The following is a 19,833-nucleotide window of genomic DNA, read 5'->3' on the forward strand; positions in this document are numbered from 1 at the left end:
TGTTTCTGAGGAAGATGAGAGAGGAGAACAGCTCTTTTCCCAAACTCCTGATCTCTCTGCTGCCCTTCCACTGATACAGACTCTCTCCTTGACCAAACTTTGGGTAGGCTCCCCTGAGCCCTCTTCTCAGCCAGGCCTCATCCTTGGCCTGCTGTCTTTGGCCCGAAAGGCTCCGTTCAGTAAGAATACCCTCACCTTGGATACCTAACCACGTTTCTTTAGTGGTTTCCATCCTCTGATTCCCTCACCTTGCCCATTGGCTAGAAACCTCCAGCTGCCCCTGGTGTATCTGGAAGTGAGTTCAAGCTCTCTCCCCTATTTCAGTCGTCTCGAATAAAGTCTTCGTTGCCCGTTTAATTCCATCCGATACTATTTTTCTTTGTTCCTGCGTGTGCGCACACACACACTCTTAACACAGCATGCTTAACAGTCGCCCTGGTTCTACTGGGTTGTCTCGTTATCTCTTCTGTGCTCAGAAAAGCTTCCAGGGAAAAGATATCCAGGTCTGAGGAGAAGAAAGCCATCTGTCACACCTGGCCATGGGTGTGACACTCTCACTGGGGCCTGCAGATGACTGCAGGGCCATGCTCTGCTCTATAGTAGGTCAGCTCTGTGCCCTGGAGACTCCAGAAAGAACCACTACTGCCTTGGGCTGGGAGGGAGGAGGAGGTGTGCCTGCAGGGCGGGAGTGGGAAGGGCACCCAGGAGTGTCTCCCTTCCAGGCTCTTCTCTGCCCCCATCCCTTGAAAAGGGCTGTTCTAACCTCGGTTCCTGCAAAAGCTTTCTCTGTCATTAGAGGCGTTTCTTGGCATATCTATTTTGGAGCTGCAGCTGGTTGCTTCTCAGAATAAACAGAGCCGTGATATTGGGATAAAAGAAGAAAAGAATATCATCTCCCCTTTATGCCCTCCCTCTTCCCAATGTTTTCCAACCTCCACTTCCCCCTTCTTAAAGGCCTTGCCCTAAGACTCTTTCTACCTCACTCTCTGCCCTATAGCTCTTCTTCTACCTTCTTATAATCACAGGCTCCCCTCCCAGGCATGTACGGGCCCTGCTATGGGCAGGCCCTTGCGAGGCTTGGGGGCTCCAGGTGCCTGCAGAGAACTCAATGTCAAGTGACACAAGAGTTTATCTAGTCAAGACTTAAGCTACAGAATACTAGAGCTGGTCTGCCCTTTGTGCTTAGATAAAGCAACTGAGATCTCAGGGGCTCAGAGATCCTGGGGGTTAAGGTAGGAATTATAACACTTTGGGCAGTTTTCCTCGTACCTTTCTATGTCATTATCAGAATGGCCGGATTGTACTCAAATCATTGAAATGGAAGCTTGACGCTGCAGAGACAGGAAGAGAAATCAGACTATTGTTTTGGACGCAGCAGATATGGGGTACCCAGTGTATTTATGGGCAGAAATGGCTTTCTTGAGAGATCAAGAAAATCAGGGGTACTTTCTGGAAGTTGGAGGGTCTGGTCAGTAAGGAGAGAATGAACACTCGTGTATGTGGCCACATTCGAGACCAAATTACTAATCATCTCTTGTTGTATCTCCTACTCAAAGTCTGACAGTGTATCCGTGATTGTGCAAGCCTCTTACCTCTGTCTGGTCTGCCTAGAGCCCCTCCTTCACTGGCTTCACCCTTTCTCCTCTCCTGCCTCTTTCCTGTGCCTGCTGCATTTTCCCCTTTGTGAGCTCTACCTAACTCCACTCACTACCAGTCCTGCATCCACCGCCTGCTCTACAGCTTGACCCACATTGGGTTACAAAGGCAGAACGTAAGGAGGTGGTATCTTCTAGAAATTGTGCACATTTTCTCAAAACCTTCTTCCTACCCATGGCCATGATGGTCAGCCTCACTTCAGTCGCTCTGTGGTCTGGCCTCACGGCCTGGGCATCAGAGCAGCCGGTCTTCTCCATTACCTAAAGTAGCTCTGAGAGAAGGGGCCGAGGCCCCTGAGCTGGTTTTCTCTTTTGCTTTTGTTTTATTTTTAAAGATTAAACTGTGGTTAGACTCTCAAATTAGTCTTTAGAAACCTCAGTGGACGGACCAGTAGCAGAGCTATCGCTGCAAGGGTGGGTGAGGGGTGTTGAGCTGTGCAAGAGCCACACTCGGAACACCCCCATTGGCTGAGAGAGTTGTAGGTGTGAATGTCAAGGTCAGATACTGGAGTTGGGCTTGGCTCTTCTTTGTGCCGCAGGAGCGGGCAGGGGATTGGGAATGTGAGTTTTGAATTCAGATGAACTTGGGATTGTGTCTCAGCTCCACCATTTCTTAGCCCTGTGACCTTGGGCTAGTTATTTAAGTGTCTCTGAGATTTCATTTCCTCATCTGTACTATGGGGATATTATCAGTATCCATTTTAAAGAACAGTCCATTCTTTAATTCAAGGCATAATTTATTGAGTGTTTCCTCCTTGCCAAGCACTGGTCCTGGCACAAGCATACAGTAATGGGAAGGACTGATATGGCCCCTGTCCTTGTGATACTCATGTGTTTTGATGAGGGAACAGTGTGTCGTGTGGATAAATAAGAAGGGGTGTGTGTGTGTGTGTGTGTGTGTATTAAGTAATATATAAAACATTACTTAATACTTAATATCATGCCGATACACAAAAAAGCGCTCGATAAATGGTAGTTGTTATTATATTCAACACTAAAAATATGGTATAAATGGTCAGGCAGAGAACCAAAAAAGGTGTTTTTACTCCACAAAATATTTAGCTTCTTCATATTTGTAGCTCTCTTTTGATTAAGGAGACTCTATTAGTCAAGGTTTCCCAGAGTAACAGACCCAACAGAATGTACGTGAATGTGTATGGGGAAGCTGTCCCCTCCACCTAAGGAATAACCCAGCCATTAGTCTTGGGTGAGTGGCCAGGGGACGAGCAGCCAGCGGGGAGCTGCTCCCTCTTTACCGTGTTCTGTAAGTTGGTACTAACATTTAAAAATGAGAGATTTCACATTCAAAATCTCATGAAGAACCAGAAGCGGTTGCATGGAGTTCAAGCCAAGGGGTCTTTTCTTTTTCTTCACATCGACACTCAGACATGGGCCTTGGGATGGAAACCTCTGGAACCACAGAATCATGAAAAGCATGCCTCTTGACTTCTGAGGCGCGGTGAAGGAACTGGGGGTGTCTGGACAGGAGAAGAAACGCCTCTAGGGGGACCAAGAGCTGCTTTTAAATAGCTTAAGGGATGTCATGTTGAAGTGGGATGGAACCAGTTCTGAAATGTATGAGACCCAGAGGGCAGAAGTCCACCGAGGTACCAACAGCCCTGAGAAGGCTGGTCCGTGGTGAGCGTAATGCAGGCTTCTCAGCAGTGACAGTGCATTAGAGGTACAAAGGCCCGGTGCATAAGGCAGGAAGGCCCCACGGCCCAGGGGGCAGCGGGGCTAGAGAGGGGGCTCAGTTATTAGACTGGCGTGGAAATTGGATTAGGGGTTCCAAACCTTTTCTGTGTGTGGTGCACGCAGACGATGAAGATATAGGTAGAGTGGAGTGGGTTTGAACCCACCCAAAGGGGCTGCACACAGACCCAGAGGTTCAGGCCATGGCAGGCCTGTTTGAGAGGATCCAGGATTTGTTTTCAGCAGGTATGGTAAGGCATGCAGACCTGGGGACAACTGTCATGAAGGAAGCAGATTATACTCACAGGTCCCTAGAAATGGGTGGCATGCGACACCAAGCAGGGCCACATGGGGAAACACTGGGGTCACTCAAGAAGCAGAGGAGTGAGGGTGAAGTGTGGGCAAGAGTCTTTAAAGTGCATTTTTGGAGGAGGAACGGGCGAAGCAGGGTAAAAAGGCTAGTTTAGATCATTTCAGCGGGTCTTAGGGCACAGAGTCTGTCCCTACTGATCTGGTATCTGGTGCCCCTGGGGTGATCAGGATAGGAGAATAGTGGCCTAGAGGGTGAGAACTGATGAAGGAGGTGATGGAGTGTGAGCTCTGGATTGGCTGATTTGCATATGAAGGCACCCTCTCAAGAACTGGCTAGCACAGAGAGGAGGTCAGTTCCTCTAGAGTTAGGAAGGTCCCAGAGGTCAAAGCACCAAATACAGAAACTAGAAAACATGGTTATTCCAAGGTCCTGCCTACACGTCTGAGGATTGGGGAGATCCACTTCTCCACTTGCATCAGCAGGAGGACATAGTATAGGATGATGTCTATGTGTCTTCCAGCCCTGAGGTGTTATAATCACATAGCGCATCTGAGCTGGAAGCAACCCAAATATCCAGGCTTACTCCCTCTTTGTACAGAGAGGACTCTGGGTCCAGAGAGGTGAACCAACTTGGTCAAAGGCTCAGAGTTAGTTGCAGAGCAGGGCCTGGAACTCAGTGCTCTTTGGGCCATTTCATGCAGTTAGAATAGACTGGAAGGAGCAGGCTTGGGGTCTTCATCCATGAGAGCCGTGATGAGATAACATGGCCTAGGAGATGCCTCCACCTGCAGCCTCTGGGGTTCCTGGGCAGTAGAAAGGCAGAGTTGGGGGAGCCAGAAGTGCAGTCCCCACCAGACCAGCTCGCCTGACTCCCTCTCCTCTGCCTTGGACACACAAGGAAGGCTTAGAACCCGCATCTTAGAGCCGGACGCAGACTGCGACGAGGAGGCCTCACACAGGCTCCAGCTTTGTTTGCCCTGCGCCAAGTGTCCGACTTGGGCAGCTTATTTATCTCTGTGGTATCAGCCTTCCGACAGTGACCCAGTCGTCCCCAACCTGCTGTATGTCATCCTTCCTGTTAAAGACTTTTATTCCTTTGCCCCACCTGCTCATTCTACCCTAGTATAGGCCGGCTGTATTTTTAACAGTCTCCCTCTGAGGGGCATTCAGGTTTTGGAAACTACCGTGCTGGGTGATCGCAGAGACCTCCTCTGATGCCGAATCTCCGACAATGTTCTGATCATCTTGGCCGGTCCATGTGGGTAATCATTAGCATCACACCACAGAGACAGTGGGGGAGGGACCAGAGAGCTGAAATGACTTCTTAGGGTCACAGCTACTAGGTAGGGGAGGGGTGGGAGTCAGAACTCAGATCTTCTGCCTGTGACAGTCTGCTCAGGCTACCATAACAAGATAGCACAGACAGGGTGGCTTAAACAGCAGACATTTATTTCTCACAGTTCTTGAGGCTGGAGTCCAAGATCAAGGTGTCAGCAGGGTTGGTTTCTTCTGAGACCTCTTTTGGCTTGCACCCAGCTGCCTTCTCACTGTGTCCTCACATGGTCTTTTCTCTGCATGCAGCTGGTATTTCTGTGTATCCAAATTTCCTCTTCTTTAAGGACACCAGTCAGCTTGGATCAGGACCCACGCTAATGGCCTCATTTTACCTTGATCACAACTTTAAAGGCCCCGTCTCCCAATGCAGTCACATCTGAGGTCCTGAGAGTCAGAGCTTCAACATAGGAAGCCCATGACCGTGCCTCCTGCGCTGTGATCTTCTCCTGCTCTGCGTGCCACTCCCATGGTGGCCTCTTCTCCCTTCCCCAGTTATTCACCTAGCCTTGCTCTCCACCTTTGTAAGAGCACCGTGTCCATCCATGTCTGGTTCAGTATTCTGCCCATATGACCTGTTTGTTCCCAGAAGGGCCGTGGGCTGCAGCAGCAAGCAGGGAAGCCTATGTTCTGGGTTCTTTATTCCCCTCACCTGGCACATGGCCATGTGCAATTAGGCACTTGACAAATGATGGCAATGTGATGGCGATGTTGACAGCCCAGAATAGAACCCACGAGTGGGAGGTTAGTCTGCTCAACCAGTGCTGTGGGGACAAAGGGGGATGTGGTTGCCACCTCAGCTCAAGGCTGAGCAGGGACCAGAATTTGGACTCAGCATCCAACAGGAGCCACAGCTATGACTGCAAGGCCATGGGAGAATGTCCAGGGATGTGTGAACTTCAGAGCTCACATGCAGCTCTAAAATCCTAAAGAGCCTAAGTCTAGACCCAGAGAGCTGAGAGCTGTAGGGCAGGCTCTGACCATGCAAGTCTGGGCAGGCCCTGGGGGCTTGACCACCCTCCCAGTGCCCCTGCTGGAGACCGAGTGGCCTCTGAAGGAGTCTGGTGGTTATCACTGGGGTCAGCATAGCTCATCCAAACTAATTACTATGGGCTTCTTGAGGTTGGCATTAAAATGTTTTTGAGCAGCAGGTGGTCCTGGTATGGAATGATCTGTGCTTTTCTGACCCAGTGTCCCCTCACCTGTAAAGGGACCAACAGTACCTCCAGAGTGAGGAGGAAGGAGAAAGGGCAAGTGTTTTGTGAACTGTCACTCGTACTGCATGTGTGACGGGAGAGTGTTTCTACTGTAGGTCAACATTAAAATGTAGGCTCCCTTTCTGGGCAGGCGAGCACATTGGCTCAGGCTGGCAGAAGCCTCTCCCAAGACGTCAGTCAGTCTTAGTGGACAGGGTGAGGTAAAGACTAGGGAGGTGTTGGATGCAGGTGTGGAAGGTTCTAGAAGACAGAGGCCTCCTTTTCTGTTTGACTCTGTTCTTGGCTGGCATCAACTGTGCAGCCCGTCCACAGGGATCCCCTGGACTCGAGCACCCACCAGGGGATTCTTTGGATGAGATGGGCCTCCTCACAAGGACTCGAGTCCTTTAGTTCTGGGTTACACCCCATCAAAGGGTCCTTCTCTGTTCCCTACAATTGAGATTTCCACTTTGGCCTCAGTTTCCTCATCTGTAAAACAGAGGAGCTGAAAATGGATTATTTATAAGTCCCTTCAGCTCTGGTTCTCACCTCCAGTGAGTTTATCATCTTGGTTGTTTTTTTCCCACATCCTTCTTTTTGTTTTCTTCCTAACTACTTCCCCATCCCTCACTTTTTTTTCTCAGAGCTCTCATTTCTCCCTCAAGGACCCAAGGTCTCTCCTTGTGACTAATGATTTTAGCTCCCAGAATTTTAGATCAAAGAGGACACTTTTGGAAGCATCTAATCTGGGCCAGCATCTTTAATCTGCATACAAGGCCACTGACAGGTGTTTTGAGGGGTTCTGAAAACATTGAAGCATTTTCAGCAAAACAATGAAGAATTAAACCACCCCAGGAACCAGGCTATCACTTTTAACAGTTTGAAATATTCATACTCAAGACTTTATTGGAACCTGTTCCTCTCAGTTAATCCTCTCACTTTTTAGATGAGAAAACTGAGATCTGGACAGGTGAGGTGACTTGGCCAAGTTATCTAAGTATCTTTCTGGAATTGAAGTTAGATGTGATTCAAAAGAATTTAAATTCAAAAAATTGTGTGCGTGTACACGAGGTAACCAGAGAACTCTCAGTCCACAGAAGGAGAGAAGTAATAGAATGAGATTCCTCTAGGGGCTCTTGAACACCCAGATGTGGACCTAACCCACACGCTGCCTTCTCACCCGTTCTGCTTGCTCCCATGGCGTAGGGAGGGCCCGCCAGCACACGCTTCCCTTAGCCTCTCCTCTGTCATCTGGATTCTGCTATGTTTTCTCTCCCTGCTGCCTGGTATCTGTGGTGAAGTTATATAGAAACGGGTTGGTGTTCATTTTTTCAGACTTCCTGTGTGCTTTAGAAACCTCAATGAAAGAAGAACTATATGAAAGGAAGCAAGGGCCAAGGACCATTATGTCAAACATAGATATATCTGGCACAAGGGGAGCTGGAGTCATGATTTTTATAGAACTAAAGCCCAGAATTCTGACGCCTCCCTCTTCCCTACTTGGCTGCTGGGGAACATAAGTGCTTGGGGCTGAGGGTAGGTGTGGGGCCCTGGTCGTTCTCATGCTTGAGTCAAATGTATCTATAGAGGTAGCCAAAGTGATTCTTGAGAAGTGTTTGTCACTGAAACCAAACCTGTTACAAGGAAAACTTAATTATCTCCCTACTACAACTTTCACTGTCCTGTGTCTCCTTTTCTGCATGCAACTGAGTTGTAACCATGGGAGTATATTTGCGTAGCAAATGTGCATATAATCTTTGGAGTTTTTATATTACTTTAATCGCATATGCCTAAGTAGTCTCCTTAACTCTTACCTTTAGGACAGACAAATTAATTTATGAGGGAAGTTCTGCACGTGGGCGAGAAGGACAGAATTATGGGGGGACCACCATGCTTTTTCTTTTTCTTTTCTTTCTCTCTTCCTTCCTCCCTCCCTCCTTCTGTCTGTCTGTCTGTCTGTCTGCCTGTCTGTCTGTCTCTTTCTTTCTTTTCATGGCACATTGCTGAGCTCTCTCCTGTTAAACTCCCAGTCTCAGGGCCTCCTCCTCAAACTGTGACCCACAGGAGACCCTAAGAGTCAGTTCCTTCCCAGCCCGGCCTGGCCGCTTGGCTCTGAGTTTGTATGCCTGACTTTGAGTCTGCGAGACCTTTCTCTTCCACAGTTCTTTTAAAAGGATATCTAATTTTGCTACCTTTCAGGCTCAGGAAATTTTGGGTTGGGTTTTCCCTTTGCGTTTTATTTTGTTTTTCTAACCAGGGAAGAAAAAAGTCCTAGCATATTTTGAATAGTGGTTGGGAAGATTGTGAGAGAAAAGCCGGGAGCTGGGGCATTTCTTGCCAGCACACTCAGGGTTCCCTTACCTCGGAACTACCACGACTGGTGTTTTAAATGACCAGGATTCCCCCAAAGTTTCTGATTTTCTGAGCTCTGAATAACTGAAACCACCTGTTTCTTCTCTTTCTGTCCATTTCCCCATAATGGGCTTGGGTAACAAGAAATTAAAACAGAAACCACTACTGTGCTCTGAAATAAGAGATTTGGAGACACCCAGGAAGGTCCTGCATTTAAGAATCTTACGTGACTCAACTGAGACCTGTTGCTACACCAGGTGTTTGTCGAACAACATCCTAGGAGTGGGAAGTCTGGGGTTCAGCCAAAAGTCCTCGCATCTCCGTCTCTCTGAAGCGCAGTGCTCTCCAGTGAGACAAGGGCCAAACTAGCTGTTCTCCACCCTCCCTGGGTAAGTGTCAGAATCACCTGGGATGTTATTTAAAAATACAGATGGCTGGGCCCCAGCCCCAAAGGTCTCCATTCATTAGAGTGGGACTAAGGCTTGGGATATGTACATACATTCGTATATATTGTTAAAGAAAAATTATTCAGTCACTTGTTAACAACAGTAAAGCAGATTTCATTCATGGGGCTACTACAATGGGGTTTTACAATAGAGGAAAGAAATTAAAAGAAAATTGAAAGAAAATGACAAAAGAAAAGGTGGAGGAAAGTTGGGGTTTACAGCCAAGGAGCAGGGTGAAGGTAGATGGAAAATTACTGGAGGGTAAGGTAATTCTTTTCAAAATTAACCTAAACTATTCCGGCTGAAGGCATGCCAAAGTGATCAGATATTACCCAGGGGATGGGGGCGGGGTCAGAAATTTGATTGGATATCAAGAGTAATCAGTTATAGAAGTTGGAGAACTCTGGCTAAATCTACTGAGCAGGATTTTTGCTAAAGCTGGACTCTACAAGGACAGAGACAGAAGCTGAGGTTCGTGCCTAGTCGAACAGAGGGCTCAGAGGAGACTGACGGAAATTTGGTCCAGGAGAGAATCTTTGTCAGTATCTGTGTTGACTTATGTGCATGTGGCCAGAGTGAAGACGCAACAGGACCAAACGTCGTTTGAGGCGATGTTTCAGGTCCAACAGTTCACTCTTCTTTCTCTGAGAATCCAGAGCCCAGAAGACGTTCCCCTGGGGGTATCTGTGGGCAGAAGCCTCCTTCGGGGGCAGTCTCAGACTCTAGATTATTACAGGGCGTGGCAGTCGAGACCACACCTGGCGCCCCTCGGACTCCGTTTGAACGACAGGCTGCTTCTCTACTGGCTGCGTGACTTTCAGGAAGTCTCTCTCCGCAGCCTCAGTTGCCTCATCTGAAATGGATGATAACAGCGTCTACTTTGTTATTAGGACCAAATGGGCTCACCGTGCATGTAAAGTGCTGGTCCAGGGTCAATATATAGAAATGCTCTGTGTTAACTGCTGTTATCTCTCAGAAGTGCAGGGGTGGAGGAAGAAGGGGGACTTGTGCTCGGGGTGTCGGAGATGGAGAGGAAATCAGGTCATAGTGGGGCGAAGACGCCCCGGAGGAACTGCGGGTTGTTCTGGTCTCTTGGAGAAAGGCCTAGAGTTGAGGATAACTTTCTGTATCCCAGGGTTCACTGTGTCTGAGGGGAGAGCTCAGGGAAATGACAGAAAGAAGGCAGAAATAAATATGTATTTAACCAGTGTAACAGTAAAAGAACTTAAGATCTTTAACTGTGTGTAATTCTAAATGTAGAGGCATTTTTAGGTAGTTACAATCAATATGTTAATGCCATTCTCTGTCATTTAACAGTTTTATATAAATATTTTCATGTATTACCACAGCTCCTATTGTTATCATAGAGTTTTTATATAAATATTATCATGTATTACCACTGCTCATATTGTTATCATTAGTAGTGTATGCTGGATTTGCGAAGAGTAGCAGATTGGGGATTGGCATATCATATCATTTTCGATATTGCTTAGAATTCTTCCTGAGTATTTTGTTCTGATTGCACTATCTCACTATTTATTATAAATAGTATAGCTCTGAACATCTCTGTGCAAATAGTCCATGCCCACCCCTTTAGATATCTGTGTGGAAGGGCATTTCCTAAAGTTGGGTGACCAGGTCAATACATGTGAGTTATTTTATATTTAACTAACTTGCTCTTCAGAAAGTCAGCTCTGAACCAACTGGCCATTTTACCCATTTTATTTCAAGCTCATAAACATAAGATTTTATTACTATTCTCTTATTATCTTGGCTTGTTTAATAGGCTTATACTGGTACCTCAAAGTTGTTTTCCTTAGTATTTTTAACTGCTGAGGATTTTTCCATCTATTTTTAATTTTCCCAAGTGTTTCACACACAGGTGGTATCTCGTTTGCTTGATAGGGCATCTAAATTGCTGTTTCACCCAATTCTCATTAAAATGAAAGCTGATTGCTGCAGTATACAGATGGGGGATATCATCATATTTAATAGTTTCGATATCTGTTTACATAAAGCAGATTCGTAGTGTATGCTGGATTTGCGAAGAGTAGCAGATTGGGGATTGGCAGGTAGAGAAGCTTGTTCAAGAAGATGGTTTAGTTGTTTTTATGGCAATGATAGGTGAGGGGACAACACCTGTACTGTTAGACTTGGGCTTGTACTTTCTGGTACTTTCTGCTTATTAGATGTATCATAAAAGATAATCAAATTCCACATTGCCATTATTGTTATACATATTAATATCTCAAAAGGCTAGTATTCCTTTTAGTGCCGCATGCCTAGAAACTGATGAGTTTATATGTAAGTTTCTGTCTGGGCAGAATTCTGGGGGCCACATCAGGAAAGCAGGATTCTGAGCTATTCTTTTTGGCACAGAAATAACCTTGATGTATGGAGACAGAGCCCTGAGTGGCGGGCTCGCTGATGGGACACGGGCTGTAGGCTCTGTTTGTTGGGTTTAGATGGGAAATCTGAGTCTTGTCTTACCCTCCACCACTCAACAGAGGTGACCCTAGGCAAGAGGCTCAGTCACTTTTCCTCATCCTTCAATTGGGAGTAGCATCTGCCTTGGGAGATATCAGCAAGATAGCAGGCGTGCCAACACACTAGGAAGGGATGCAAACAGAGATCCTCTTCCCTCCTGTCTGTGGGCTGCACATTGTTTTAACCTTGACTTGGATGAAGGCGTCAGGTCCGTCTTTTGCATGGCAGCCCTAAAACCATTTGAAACCACCAATCCCATCATCACTTCTCAGGACTCCCTTCTCCCTTTAGCTTTTGGGGTCTGCATCATGTGACAAGGTCTCCAGGCTCCAAAGGCTTTGAATGTCCTCACCCTAGAGCATAGCCTCTCCAACCACCAGGCCCTGGGCTGGCTGGGTGTAGATGTGGTCACCTCTATGCAGAGCCCTGAGGGAAATCATGGTCCTCATCTTAGGAATGTGCTGGTAACCCTAACACTGCATGAACTTTTTTGGCAGCCATATCACAGTGATTAACAGTGAGTTCACAGTTAGCTTAAGCCCCATTTTTTTTTTTTTTTTAATCCATGTTGTTGCTAAACCACACCTTTCTCATCCCAGACTGGAGAAATTTTTGTTTTTAATCTATATGAAGAACTTCACATTTATCCCATTTCACCAGTTGCATTTTGTTACCCTTGGTGTGTCTTGCCGGCCTGTGTAGATTCCGGGGTCATTGGAGGCCTGTAATAAAAGTCATGATCTCTCCCAGTCCTGTGCTAGACATGGTGCTTCTTATCTGATAACCACAAACTCCTTAATGCCAAATTAAAAGGTGAGAACAAGGGCCAATTAAAACAACAGTCCTTAGGTTAATACAGACACTTGATCAGCACCCGTGGGGAAAAACCATTTGACCAATTACAAATTTACGACCTTGTCATCTGGCCTCCTCATTAACCTTTCAAGAAAGTTGGGGAGAAGTCAGCTAACCACCCAACTGCAGCATCGATTTGTCATAGTACCAAAGTTCCCCGCTCAACAGCCAACTCTGTAATGTACACAGATAGGGAAGTGAGATTCGCTGAGGTTGAAGGCTGGAAGAGAAGGAAAAGTCAGAGACTGTGACTCGCAGTGGAAAGGTTGGAGAATTTAGTTTGGGGTAAGAGATGACAGAGTGTGGTTTTGAAAATTACGACTTTTAGAAGACTGGAGAGTAACGGAAGCTCCTTGGAGGAAGATGTGTATGTATCTTCAGTTCTGTGCTCTGTGCCCCTTGACTCTCACTGTCCTGAAGTGCTGTGTGGTGATACTGCTTCTGGGACCAGGCGCTATCCGGGTCAGAGGCAGGCTTGCAGCAGGTGACTCTGAAATTTGGTGCCCTCCCCTGGGGCGCGCTGGAAGCAGCTCTCACAAGCCAGCAGCATCTGTTTCTCCCCAAGCCGCTTTCAGTGAGGTCACATCGGTAGCTCACGTCAGCCATGATGGAAGCATTTACACCAGAGATGTTGGCAAATGCTACAAATCAAGTCGTCTCTTCCCCGGATTGCCAGTTGTGAAACACGTGCCAGAGCCTCATCCAAACTGCTCCCGCTGCCTCCTGGCTCATGCCTGCGCTTCCGCTTGGGGCCAGAACTTAAGTTTTTAAAATGAAAATCTGCTTTTCCACAGGGCGAAGTTCAGATTCCTTAGCATGTTGCCACTGTCTCGTCTCATTTCCCAACAACTCCTTACCACCCTCCTTGCCGGCTTTATGTCCCTTCATGTGGTTTCCCCATCTTGCTCTGTCGCCTTTGCCGGAGTTTCCCAGGCCCCTACAAGTCCTTGTCTGTGCTCCTCTGGCACCAAGCTTAGACCCTATTAGAGCCCATATCATGCTCTGGCTGTTTTGTTTTCATCTTTTTCCTCTACTGGTTATGAGTCTTTGGTGGACAGGGACCTTCTTCCCTCCTCTGTTTCTCTTGGTATGTCCAGAATCTGGTGTGCCGCTGGAGACATGGGGGGCGGGAGGAGGAAAGGATGGGGGAGGTAGGGGTGGGAAGGTGGAGAAAGGGAGAATCGGGAAGGAGGGAGGGAGGGAGGGAAGGAGTGGGGAGGGAGAGAGGGAGGGAGAAGGAAAGAAGGAAGGAGAGAAAAACAGGTCAGTCAAAATCACTCATGAACTGGCAAATAAGGAGTAAGGTGGGTGAACTTTTGAAGAACTGGGGAAGCAGTGGAGCCCAGAGGTCACAAAGGAGGTAAGAAAAATCTGCCCAGTTGCAGGGGTCAGAGTCCTTGAACTAGTGAAGAGAACAGAGGTTCTGTTAACAAAGAAGGACAGGTAAGGCATCCTGGTTGCTCCCCTCCTGCCCCCCGAGAGCCAGCCCCAAGTCAGCTGGCCTCCAGGTTGGCGGATACTGGCAACAGAATGATCCTGTGTAGATAATGTGTGTGGGGGTGGAAGGCTGAAAGTGTGATAGAGTCTCAATAAATGTTTTTGAATTACATTGAATTATAGCTAAATCACAACCTTTCTGGTTCCTTCTTTTGCAAGGTAATAGGGAGGGATGCCTGGAGAGGAGGAGAAGGGATTAGTCAAATGATGGATTAGGCAGCCCTGGAGCAGACAGAATGCTGGTGAGGGAACTGGGGGGCTGAAAGGGCTTGGGCTGGGGAGGACCCAGCTTGCCCAGAAACACAGGCCTGGCTCCCCGAGACTGCAAGGTCACTGCCAATTAGTTAAATGGCTGCTCTCAGCAGGCCTTTGCAGAGGAAAGCCATGTGTTCCCCATTCTGTTGATGTGGAAACTGGCAAGAGGAAGTGACTCAGAGACAGAGTGGAAATAAAGTATGTCTTGTGACATTCTGGCTTCTGTGAGATCCAAAGGGCTGGCGTTTTCAAGTCTCCCGTGAGGCTTCTTTCCATGCTTCTGTAGTGTTCTAAGGACAGATGATGGCCCTACGTGTGAGCAAAGACTAAGACATAGTGGTGATCTTTTGAGGTAGGCAGATAGATGGAGGCAGGCGGGTATTGGCAGAAAGGCAGCCTCAGAGCACTGAAGACAGAAGCGGCTGCCACAACCACCTGATCCTGGACTTACTGGCCAGTTTAATTTTTTACAAGTAGGGGCTAGTATTGGCTTTCTGATTCTTTCTTCTGCCAAGTCACAGACCTTAAAAAAAAATACATGTGCCAGAGGGTTGACATAAGTAATCTCTGATTCTCCAGACAATTCTGAAGGATAGGTAATGTTGGCCTCAAGCCTCAAGAGAAGAAACCTAGGCCTAGTGAGATGGCTTGTCCAGATCACACCACTGGTAAGTGGCAGAACATTTGATCCTGGAGACAGTGCACTTTAGCCTCCGGCTCCCAGTGTCTCTCTCACTTCTGGTTCCCAGAGAGGTCAAGCTTTGCTGTCAATTACCAAAGACTGCCCTTGTCATTTCATAAGTATATGAGGTATTGGAAACCCCCCAAAGTGTAAGAAGACATACTGTTAGAATAAAAGACTGCCCTTCAAATGGGGTACATTGAGATTCGTAATGAATTCTCTACAGCGTCCTTATTTTTCACTTTTTGCCATGGACATGAGGAACTATCAGAGGCCATCATCTACCTACCAGCTGCTGTTTGGGGACTCTGATTCATCTGGCCCTGATGTCTCAAGGCATCAGAACTGATCAGTGGCAGAGCTGGGCACTCACTCCTATTCACGGTGGCAGGACAGCCATGACACCAGCCCTCTGGTCTTTGGCGATTGACATTGAAGCTTGGGAAACCAGATGTGAGAGCAGATGCTGAGAGTTCCAAGGGTAAAATGCATTGTGTTGAGAATTGAAAGTTTTGCCCAAGATTTGGGGGAGCGTGGAAAAGGGACTATTAGTCAGGAAGGTGGCATGATGTCAGAGAGAAGGTGCACACACATCTGACTCATCAAACCTGGGTTGAAAACTCGTGTCCTCGGGGCTGCCATGCCACACAAGTGTGGGATGTTACTCACGATGGACTTCCGAGTTAGGCAACATGGTATCCTTCAGACTTCACCACTTACCAGATGTGTGGTCTAGACAAGGTCACCTCTCTAGGCCTCAGTGTCCTCTCCTAAGGTCTAAGGCTAACACTGCCTATCCTGTAGAATTTTTCTAGAGACTCAGAGATTGTCTACATAAACTCCCTGGCACACAGAATGTGTTCAGTAAGACGTAACATAACACTCCAGTGTCCTCAAGTATAAGATTATATTTTTCTGGGATATCGACCCCTGTAACCCTGACATCTTTCCCATGCCAGGTACAGACGCCCTGAAGAGACTTGAATCCTGCTTCAGTCCCCCCTCCTTCAGGCAGGTAAATGTCTTGCCATTCAGGAAGAGTGTCATTTATTTTCTTCCTGAAGACTTAAGGGACTCAGAGATTATACAGCCTCCCTTAGTACACTTTGCCGGTTTGGGCCAAGACATTCTTATAGCCAATCAAAACTTTTCCTGTTTTAATTTGAGCCCATTTCCTTGTGTTTGTTATTCTTTGATGTTGACTTGGGCAGATCTGGGGGTTGGAAGGCAAGCTGGAGCCCACAATGGCTCAGAGCCAGGATTTTTGCTAGTGTGTTGGGACATTCTCTCCTCTGACACTGCTCATGGGGTCTGGGACAGGCCAGGGTGCAGGGAGCAGGGACTGCCAGTCTGAGGTCCAGGTCTGGACTGGAGAAAGGGGCAGAGCTTTTGGCTCACAAGTTGAGAGTCAGAGGATTTGGGGATCACATGACCAAGTCCTAGCTTGGGAAGGGTTAATGCTCAGTGTTCTTCACAGACTGGGGATATTCAGTGGTGGGATAAGCAATTTCTTCTTGCATGGAGTTTGTGCCAACCTCAGTAGAATCAAGAGGTACTACCTTCTTCAAAGTCAGGTTTGAAAGTGGAAAATACTTTGAACTTGGATTCTAAGCTGCTTTGGGATCCAAGTTTGCTATTTAAGAAGCATGAACCCTGGACAGATAGCTTAAACCTTTTTGAATATGTTTTCTTATTTGTAAATAGGTATTATCATCCATACCCATCTCCCAGGACTGTTGTGCAAAGCACTTAGGTTTCTTTTAAAGTTTTTTAATTGTAAGTATTTTGGAAATAAATAGCCCAAGGTTACTGCTCCACGGGACTAAAGACAGACCTGAGATACTTGCATCAGGCTGAAGGTAAAGGAAAATCCTGGGTGACTGAAATGTCTTTTCTAAAATATTTTGACTGGAGCCATGTTGACTACTGTGAATGACAGCTCCTTCAAGGGCCAGGGAAGACTGATGAAGATGAGGAAGCAGTATCCTCCAGGCATCAGTCTGGGTGGGCCATGCTCGGTCAGGTGCAGACTATGAATATTTCTCTTCGGTCAGTGTGGGGGTAGGGCTGGCTCCCAAGTGGGCTAGACAAGTGCCCAGTCAGGCTGGGCACGGGGGCCAACTCTCAGTCTGTGGTTTCTCAGCGTTCCATTTTTTTCTTGATAGACTTTATTTTTTAGAACAGTTTTAGGAGCGTAGCAAAAACTGAGAGGAAGGTACAGACATTTCCTGCGTACCTCATTGCCCCCACACCCGCACAGCCTTTCCCATACTGATATCCGCCACCAGAGTGGTACATTTGTTACAGCTGATGAACCTGCACTGACACGTCACTCAAAACCCATAGGTTACATTAGGGTTTGCTCTTGGTGCTGTACATTCTATAAGTTTGGACAAATGTGCGATGGCGTGTATCCACCATTACAGTATCATACAGAGTATTTTCATTGTCCTAAAAATCCTCTGTGCTTTCCCTATTCATCCCTCTTTTCCCCAAACCTTGGCAACTGCTGATCTTTTAACTGTCTCCATAGTTATGCCTGTTCCACAATGTCATACAGTTAGAATCACAGAGTATCCAGCCTTTTCAGATTAGCTTCTTTCACTTAGTTATATGTATTTAAGGATCCTCCATGTCTTTTCATGCCTTAATAGGGCATATCTTTTTAGTAGTGAATAATATTCCATAGTTTATTTATGGATGTACCATAGTTTATTTATCCATTCGCCTTCTGAAGGACATATTGGTTGCTTCCGAGTTGGGGCAGTTATGAATAAAGCTTCTGTAAACAACCATGTGCAGGTTTCTGTGTGGACAAAAGTTTTCAACTCCTTCGGGTAAATGCTGAGAAGCATGATTGCTTGATTGTATGATAAGGGTACGTTTAGTTTTGTAAGAAATTGTACTACTGTCTTCCCGAGTTTGCACCAGCAATGAGTGAGAGTTCCTGTTGCTCCATATCCTCCTTACGTGTTTATATCCTCTTGACCTCTCAAGTTTAAAGGCAACACATTTCACTGTACTATTGGCTGTAGCTGCACAAGTGTAAAAGCCCTGTGGGGGTCTAACACCCTCCACCACCACCACCACCACTACCACCAGACTTTGCCCTACTCTCTGTCCCAGGCTCTTATGTCCTGCCTTTCAGGGAGGGCTTATTCCTTTGCTCTTTCCTTTAGCCAGTGACACTCATAATGTGTGAAAATGGAGTTTCCTAGATTGCACCAGCCAGATCTCTTGCATTTAATATTCTCTCTCAAACTCTTTCCTGATACTTCCGGGAATCTTTGGGGTGTCTCCTGTGTCCTTGCTGGCACTGGCACCTTTTGGGTGAGAATGTTGCCTGGGCCAGGGGGCATAGCACCATCCCTTCATTGTGGATGCCCAGAAGCCATGGGGTGTAACCTGAGATGTGGGGTATAATGCCCTTCTTTCCAGCTCTGAGTCCATGTCGCCACTGGCCAACATGAAAGCACTGACTGTGCCCCTGGTTTCCAAATGGCCTTTGGAATGTAGGTCCTCTGGCTTCCATTAGTAGGATCTAGTCCCTGGGAACAGACGCCATATGCCACTCCACTTCCTTCCTATCTTAGACACCTGTTTCGCAAAGCCGCCTCATGAAACCCCCGCCTGAAAGTTAGTTTATACAAACAGATGCCCAGGGGCCATGGGGCCCCTGGCTCAGTAGACACAGTAGATCCTGATCTATGTGTGTTATTTACTTACCTGTATGTAAATAAAGGTTTGTCTCTACGAGTATAAGCTCTTTAGGGGCAAGACACCCTTGTGTCATCTTCATATCCTGTAGCAAAGCTGTCATTGTCCACTCTGATATCCCCTTGGGCCTTACCATTTCAGTATTTTCCTGCTTTCTTCTACCTGCCAGCATCTGCATCTTTGTGCCTGAGGACTTTCTCTGCCTCCCAAGTCCATTCTGCTCTTATGGAGAACTGGCTGAACCACGGGAACGACGCCTGTAAGAAGTGGTGTATGCATGCCCAGGCCTCTTCCTCCCTGGGAGAGGTAGTTCTGCAGAATTATGCTGCAGTTGCCCAAGTGATGATAACTCAGTCGATAACCCTCCTTTGGCTGTCTTCCCTTCCCTGTCACACATTTCCCACTCCTCTAGTGGATTTCTTCGCAAGCCACTTCTTCTGGATTCCTTATTGAGGATCCTGGGAAACTGAGGTACGTGCCCAGTACATAGCAGAGTGTTGGCACACAGGACACACTTAGTAGATATTTGTTGAGAATGCATGGATACTTCTAGAATATTCATATTAGATGAAGCAGACTGGATATTCTTTTCTCTACCTGTCTCGTCCCAAATTCTAGCTGCCCTGTCGACTCAGTCTGGTGCCCTGCCTGTAGTCTGCCTGCCCCCGGTGGAAGGGACATACCCTGCTCCTTCCTTCATCCTCACAGCATCTCTTTCATGTCTCATAATACACACTGGCTTTTTGAGAGGAATGACTTTGAAGCTAATGATTGTGTCTTCCTTTCTAGTGCCCAGCAGAGTGTGAATGCACAAACACAGACTTTGATTCCACATCTAAACTGATTCCACATTTGCATTGTAATATTTGCAACTCTTTCCTTTTGCTCCCAACTCCTGTCCTAGGAATGTCCCTCTAAAATCCCATTGTCTTGTTGGAAGGGAGATATCTTTCCGTAAGGATGGGTTCAGGATGAGAGCAAAGCTTAGTCTAGAACAGTGGTTCCCACCCCAGGCTGAATATTGGAAAAATCCTTAGAAACTTTGAAATATCAACTCCAGGCCTCCCCACAGACCAACTCAGTGGCAATCTTCAAACACAGGGCCTGGATTTAGGCTTTCTTAAAACCTTCCCATGGGATCCTAGTGTGGAGCCGAGACTGACACCACCGGTCTGAGTATAGAACTTCTACTGCTTCCTTCGGGCACTCCTGCTTTAGACCAGAAGGGAGTAAAGCCAGCAGGGTTGTGTTGAATCAGGAGGACCAATTTTGCTGAGATTCAGGGTGAAGTAAAGATTCTTAGGATTCTAATTGTCCATATGAGTGTCAACCAAACTGTCATCAGAACTGGGTG

General features: G+C 47.0%; 1 protein-coding gene across 1 annotated transcript in view; it reads left to right on the forward strand.

Moving 5' to 3' along the window:
- PTK2B (protein tyrosine kinase 2 beta) overlaps positions 1–19,833 on the forward strand; it is a 108,680-nt gene that overhangs the window by 38,775 nt on the left and 50,072 nt on the right. The window lies entirely within an intron of this gene.

Source organism: Pteropus medius, unplaced genomic scaffold, assembly GCF_902729225.1.
Source record: "Pteropus medius unplaced genomic scaffold, Ma_sr-lr_union100, whole genome shotgun sequence".
NCBI classification, from domain to species: domain Eukaryota; kingdom Metazoa; phylum Chordata; class Mammalia; order Chiroptera; family Pteropodidae; genus Pteropus; species Pteropus medius.